Raw genomic sequence first — 7625 nt, 5'->3', positions numbered from 1 at the left:
ATGTGGAAATGTGCATGACAACTTGGAGCACCTTTTCTTGGTCTCAATAAGTGCCATCATGGATAAAGAAATCCATTCAGGACAAAAATCCTAAAAAACAAAAAGCTCGGCAGGAAACCCAAAAAGGGGGCTGCGTAAAAATAAGAGCAAAAGACCCGCTAGGAATCCCACAAAAGGGTGACCTAGGCAAAAGTTAGGGTTACAAAAACCCGCTAGGAATCCCACGAAAAGGGTGACCTAGGCAAATGTTAGGGCCGTCAAAAAAAGAAAAAAACTAAATAAATCCATGATGGTACCATCAATTGAATTCAACAAGGGGCTCAAGAAAAGCTATCCAAGTTGTTAAAGCACAAATCATTAATAACAAAGATGTGCTTAACTTCACAGGTGTTTAATCGAACAAACCTAAACACAATAAGCCTACCTTGGCCAGCCATTCTTACAAAAACAATTTTTCAAAATAAAAATAAATCCCCTCTAAAACACAAACTTTCGAAAAAATATACCTTTCCTTCTTTTCTCTCTTGTCCCAAACGATTTTAGAATAATCTAGTGGAAACATGGAGATATAGTGGTCAATAGGAGGGTTGACACGTCTTCTAAAGGAAGGGAAGGATCATTTGGTTGATGACACCAAATCTCAATATAATACGCATCATTCCTCGGTTATAGAAGTCGGCAGCGCACAGTCCGTCTGGAGGAATGGCAAAAATCCAAATAGAAAAATGCATCGGTTAATTCTTTTGAAAAATGAATCAAATAGAATTAGGTGCATCATACTGCATACATGCATACAGATGATAGGTGTACTGGAAGATCACTTATTCTCTGTTTATTGAAAAAACAAAAAATATAAACTTCAGAAAAACAATACGCCCGTATCATGTTCAGTACGCCCGTACCAAAATTAGGGTTATGAACAAATTTTCAACTCAATACGGGCGTACTGAAATGGATGCGGCCGTATTGGCCATAAAGAAATTTTCAAAGACCTCGTCATGAGGCAATTGCATAAAATAGAAAAAATAGAAAAAATTGCTTGTGTATGACAGCAGCAAACAAAATGCAAAGATTCAGAAAATCAACAGCGTCATACAGAATAACTGAGCCTGGAGAGGCTTGCCGAAAGAATACTCTCAGAATAACTGAGCCTGGAGAGGCTTGCCGAAAGAATACTCTCAGAATAACTGAGCCTGGAGAGGCTTGCCGAAAGAATACTCTCAGAATAACTGAGCCTGGAGAGGCTTGCCGAAATAATACTCTCTCAAAATAACTGAGCCTGGAGAGGCTCGCCGAAATAATACTCTCTCAAAATAATTGAGCCTGGAGAGGCTCGCCGAAATAATAATCTCTCATAATAACTGAGACATTTTTGTACAGAAAAAGCCGAAAAACAACAGAAAAGGCAAAAATACAGAAAAAGCCAAAAAATGACAAAAAAGGCAAAAAATACAGAAAAAGTCAAAAGTCGACAAAAAAAAAAAAAAAAAAAAAGACAAAGATTCCACATCGTACAGAATAACTGAGCCTGGAGAGGCTCGCCGAAATAATACTCCTTCAGAATAACTGAGCCTGGAGAGGCTCGCCGAAAGAATACTCTTTCAGAATAATTGAGCCTGGAGAGGCTTGTCGAAACAATACTCATTCAGAATAACTGAGCCTGGAGAGGCTCGCAGAAATAATACTCCCCAGAGAAACCTCAGCTCGCGCTCAAAACAAATCCCCAGCGAGAACTATCAAAGCAAAATCGACAAAATTCCCAATGGAAGCACGATCGCCCAAGCAGTATATCTAGTCAAAGGACTTAAAACTTCCTCAGTGGAAGATAGCTCTCCAACTCAGGCGTTGAGTGAGTCTAAGCCTGTAGAGGCTTCCTAAATAATACTCTGGGATACATAAGATCCCCAAATCCCCAGTCGCCTATTCAAGAGGCATTCCTACAAAAAAAAAAAAAAAAAAAATATCAATAAATATTCCCCAAGCGGAATGCGGCGTCCAGCCAAGCACCAAACATCAAGATTACTTGCCTAACAGAAGAGGCCAGTCAAGAAACCAATGACAAAATCCCCTAGCGGATAACAGCCTACACAGAGGCAACAAAATCCAAAAATCAAAAAGAGTCACCCGAATAAGGATAACCGGGATACTCCACCAACGTCGAAAGGACGTCAGCCAATCATAAGGCACCGCTCATCTCAAAAAGAGCATCTTCGTGTCTACACCCCAAGGAAACATAAATTCCTCAATGGGCACCAACTACTCAATGGAAAGTTGGGACACAAGAACCTATGAGTAACTGCACATCCCTTAGACGGATCCCTGCGTTATCCGGCCCTCAGTGGCACAAAAATCAAAAACAATCGTCGAAGCAGCATCGTGGACTGTGGAGACAAAATCAACATCCAGAATCCCCAGCGGATAATAGCCTACACAGAGGCGACAAAAATCAGAAAACCCAAAAGAGATACCCGAATAAGGATAACCGGGATACTCCACCAACGTCAAAGGACGTCAGCCAAACATAAGGCATTGCTCAATTCAAAAAGAGCATCTGTGTCTACACCCAAAGGAAACAGAAATTCCCCATGGGTACCAACTAAGCAATGCAAGTTGGGGCACAAAAACCTATGAATGACTGCACATCCCCTAGACGGATCCCTGCGTTATCCAGCCCTCAGTGGCACCAAAATCAAAATCAAACCGTCGAAGCAGCATCGTGGACTGTGGAGACAAGATCATCTCAAAGCCTAAAAGGCAATACTTAGCTACCCAGATGTCCAGAGCACCGAGGTATGCACAAAGCCTGGAGAGGCAATACTCAGCTACCCAGATGTCCAGAGCACCGAGGTATGCACAAGCCTGGAGAGGCGATACTCAGCTACCCAGATGTCCAGAGCACCGAGGTATGCAGCTACCCAGATGTCCAGAGCACCGAGGTATGCACAAAGCCTAAAAGGCAACACTTAGCTACCCAGATGTCCAGAGCACCGAGGTATGCACAAAGCCTGGAGAGGCAATACTCAGCTACCCAGATGCCCAGAGCACCGAGGTATGCACAAGCCTAAAAGGCAATACTCAGCTACCCAGATGTCCAGAGCACCGAGGTACGCACAAGCCTGGAGAGGCGGTACTCAGCTACCCAGATGCCCAGAGCACTGAGGTATGCACAAGCCTAAAAGGCAATACTCAGCTACCCAGATGTCCAGAGCACCGAGGTATGCACAAGCCTGGAGAGGCGGTACTCAGCTACCCAGATGCCCAGAGCACCGAGGTATGCACAAGCCTAAAAGGCAATACTCAGCTACCCAGATGTCCAGAGCACCAAGGTACGCAGAAAGCCTGGAGAGGCGATACTCAGCTACCCAGATGTCCAGAGCACCGAGGTATGCACAAAGCCTGGAGAGGCGATACTCAGCTACCCAGATGTCCAGAGCACCGAGGTATGCACAAGCCTGGAGAGGCAATACTCAGCTACCCAGATGTCCAGAGCACCGAGGTATGCAATGAGCCTGGAGAGGCGACGACTAATACTCAACCTGGAGAGGCTACTCAATAATTTTCCACCGGAAGACACTACAAGTCAGAAGGTTGGCACATCACCCGGACAATTGGGTCAACTCCTTTACTTATCAACCGGTACACAAAAAGGTCGTTTGACTAAGTAAAGGGGGGGCAGCTGTAGACCCCTAAAATTGTCCGGGTCGGAAATAAAACTCGAAGACCCTTAAAGATCGAAGGAAAGTCAGCCAGAAGGACTCCTAGAAGACCATAGGATGGCTATCTGTAGGTTTAGAGGTCTTAGAGTAGCTTAAAATAAGGAAGTGGAGGGAATGAAGCCCAATACGGCCGTACTAAACTTAATACGGCCGTATTGAAGCTTCAATACGGCCGCAGTGAACTCAATACGGCGTATTGAAGTTTCTGAAACTTCAATACGGCCGTACTGAAATCAACACGGCCGTATTGAAGCTTCAATACAGCCGCAGTGAACTCAATACGGGCGTATTGAAATTTCTGAATTTCAATACGGCCGTATTGAACTCAATACGGCCGTATTGAAGTTCAAAAATTTCAATACGGCCGTATTGATTCCATAGCCCGTATTGCGCCTATTCCCTATAAATATGACGTCAATTGGACGTCATATGGGACTTTTGAAGATAGTTTTAACCCTCTCCTTGAGTATTCTGGGGTTTTTGAGCAGTGTTCTGCCCTAGAAATCACTCGGAGAGTTGATCCGACGAAGTTCTTGAGCCCCGAGCCATTTTGCTTGAGGATCGAACCTAGTCGAAGGGAAATCCTCCGGATTTCCGTAGTCAAAATTTTATAGGAGGGAGCGAGCGGGCTTGTAGAGCGAGGGAACGCCAAAAAGCTTCCCAGTTTTACGAAATATATAAAAGCACGCTTCAAAGGTTTCTTCTTAAATCCTTCCTCTTACTGCTTTCTGTGTGTATATTTAATTGTCATCATGTAGATATTTAAAGTATAATCGCTTATAATAAATAGGGGTAATTTAGTAATTTTACACTGTTATTTTAGAAATAATCTGTCATAGGGAACCCGAAAGGGGCGCTGTGGGGTGCTAACACCTTCCCCACGCGTAACCGACTCCCTTACCCGACTCTGGTTGTAATGGCCGAAGTCGATTTTTGAATCGATTGCCTTAAACTTCTTTTTCCAATGTTTTGAGTAAAACATTGGTGGCGACTCCATGAACCCTTTTACTACGAAAACCACTAATCCATGGAGGGTCCCGCTTGGGATTAACATGGATTGGTGAGCCTTTTAATAAAATTGCTCGTTTGACGAGGTCTCAGTTTGAGAATAAGTCATTCTAGCAATCCACATTTTTAAACAAATAAACGAGTCCAACCATCCTTCGCGAATGCCGAAAGCCCGTTTCGAGCCGGTGGCGACAGGATACACTTTCCATTTCTATCATATACTATTACCTCTAATGCTTATTTTTATGTTTTTGTTGGTCATGATGCCCACCATGAGGAACCTCTTGATTTGAGGTCAAATCCTTTTCAAGAGGGAGGGAATGATGGAATAACACTAAGGCCGAGAAGACCAAGAGGTGATATATTAAAGGAGGCAAGAGGAATGGGTTAGTGAGGCCACTTTTGGACCTTAGCTCCTAAGTTCTTTTAATCATAGAATTTATTTTACTTGTATTTCCAATTTTACCCTTGTATTTTGGAGTGTTTAGGACTCAGAATTTATTTTCCCTTGTATTTCCCTTTTTACCCTTGTATTATGGTATGCTCTAGATGATTATGGTTTTTAATTTTGGGCTAGGGTGTTAACTAGAAGGGTGACACATTTTTTTGGTGTTCATTGGATCTATTTTTGGTGTTAGAAAGGCTTAGGCCCAAGTGGAGGGCAAAGGTTGCATGGTCTTATCATGCACCTAGATATAGCCAATCTAAACCCAAAGATTCCATCCTTGGCCACCAAGTTGCATCTAGGGTTCATTTGCATTTCATTTGGAATGCATTTGCCTACTCCAAATGCAACCCTAGATGCCTCCCCTCCTATAAATACCCAACACCCCACACCTTGTAAATACTTTGGATATTGAATATAAAGAGAGCCTTTAGTGCCTTTATATCTTTCCTTAGTCACCCTTGGCTATTTTCGGCCAAACCCTACCATCTCCACCTTGAGAGAAACAACCCTAGAAGTGGCCTTCATCATCATGAAGTGAGCCAACCCTAGAGTACCATTCTCAAGCATTTCCTCAAACACCTTCTACCCAACCTTCATTTTCGTCCATTCCATCATCATCCACCCTAAAACCTTGGTCCACCTTTGAAGAACTTGATCCTTGGAGAAGGCGTCCTCCTCCTTGCTCATCATCTCAAGTTCATGCAAGTAAGGATGCCATCAATCTAGGTCATTAACATCTAATTCTTTCGATTCTATTTCCTTTACAGATTTTAATGCCTTTTCCTTTTGACTAGCTTTTAGAACCACAGTCTTTCCTTTAGACTGAAGTTCTTTTTGCAACTCTTATTTATAAACTTTGAGTAATCCTATCAGCTCATCCATCTAAAGCAACTTAAGATCCTTTACTTCTGGTATAGTTGTACTCTTTGGTCTCTAGATCTTTGGAATACTTTTGAGAATATTCTTGTTGTTTTGATGAGTTGTGTGTTTTTTCCCAAGTCATTCATCTAATTCATTATAAAAATGAATATATTATATAAGCTTTCAGTGGTTTCTTGTCCCTGCAATTTAAACATTTCAAATTGGTGAGTTAAAATGTTTACTTTAGAGTCCTTTACCTGATCTATTCCTTCATGTACAACTTTTAATTTTTCCCAGATTTCTTTCATTGTGTTGCATTCTCTAACTTTGTCATATTCAATTCTACTTAATGCACAAGTAAGATAAAGTCATGAGCTTGATTGGAGTTTCTTCTAGGCATAGTTTGTTGGAGTTTTGAATGACACATGAAAATCTCATTGGACACATGGCCTAATGAAATGGACGTCCACTTGCTTGGGACAAGCAAGTTAGATGTCACTTTCATGGAGAAGACAAAATGTCTCATGGTCCTTGCAAAACTCCAACAAACTCCAATAAAGCACATTGCTTTGTCTAGTCACACCAAATATGTAACTAGAGTTGGTTATCTTAAGTACAAGTTAATTAACCTTGATTACACTTAACCAAAGTTAGTCTAGCTTGCATCATAAGTTAACCAAACTCTATATATACCTTTCCTCCAATGTAACTCATCACTTTTAAGCATTTTATGAGAATAAACATTAAGTTTTCTCTTCCAAAAGTTTAGCTCTCTCTCTTAGAGAAATTATCTCCTTATGAACTTTTATCAAAGAATTCTCTCTTGTGGCAAGTTCTTCACCTCTCTTGCTTATCTTCTCAAAGAAGTGGTGTAACCCATACTCCTTCCTCTTTCACCATTTTCGATTTTTGAAGTATACAAATCCATGGAAGAAGATTGGACACACATTGAGACTAGTTGAAAAGAAGCATCAACCATCTCTCTAATAATTCTCATCATCTACAATTTATACATTGATGTCACAAATTTGTTTTAAGATCATTCTTTAACCATATAGTTCTATATGGACTATTGTAATTCCTTGGGAACAAATGTTTTGCTTGAAAAATAAGTTTTTAAATTGTCTTAAAAAGGTGCGTTAAATACTATCGATACCAAGTTTAATTTAATTATTCATAAAAATATACTTTTAATTAAATTATACTTCAAAATACTTTTAGGTAATTATCATTCATTCACTTGATTAAATGTAAAATATATAATTAAATTTAAATTAATTTATTAAATAATAAATGAAATAAAAAACTATAATATATATCATTTTGTAAAAATTATATTTTATTTAATAATAGATTTTAATATACATCTTTTTACATTATATTAATTAAATATAATAAACTTCATCACAAAATATTAGAATTTTTAGATATTATTAAAATATTTTATTAGTAACATCAATTATATAATACTTTAATACTTATATATTACTATTAATATATATACATATATATATAATTAATACTGTATAATAAAAATACTATTTCATTAATTACGATGATTAAATATTATTTTAATACTTATATTTGATTTC

The sequence above is a fragment of the Cajanus cajan genome, chromosome 5 (genome assembly GCF_000230855.2).
Source record: "Cajanus cajan strain Asha chromosome 5, NIPB_CcT2T_4, whole genome shotgun sequence".
NCBI classification, from domain to species: domain Eukaryota; kingdom Viridiplantae; phylum Streptophyta; class Magnoliopsida; order Fabales; family Fabaceae; genus Cajanus; species Cajanus cajan.
This window is presented reverse-complemented; position numbering follows the sequence as displayed.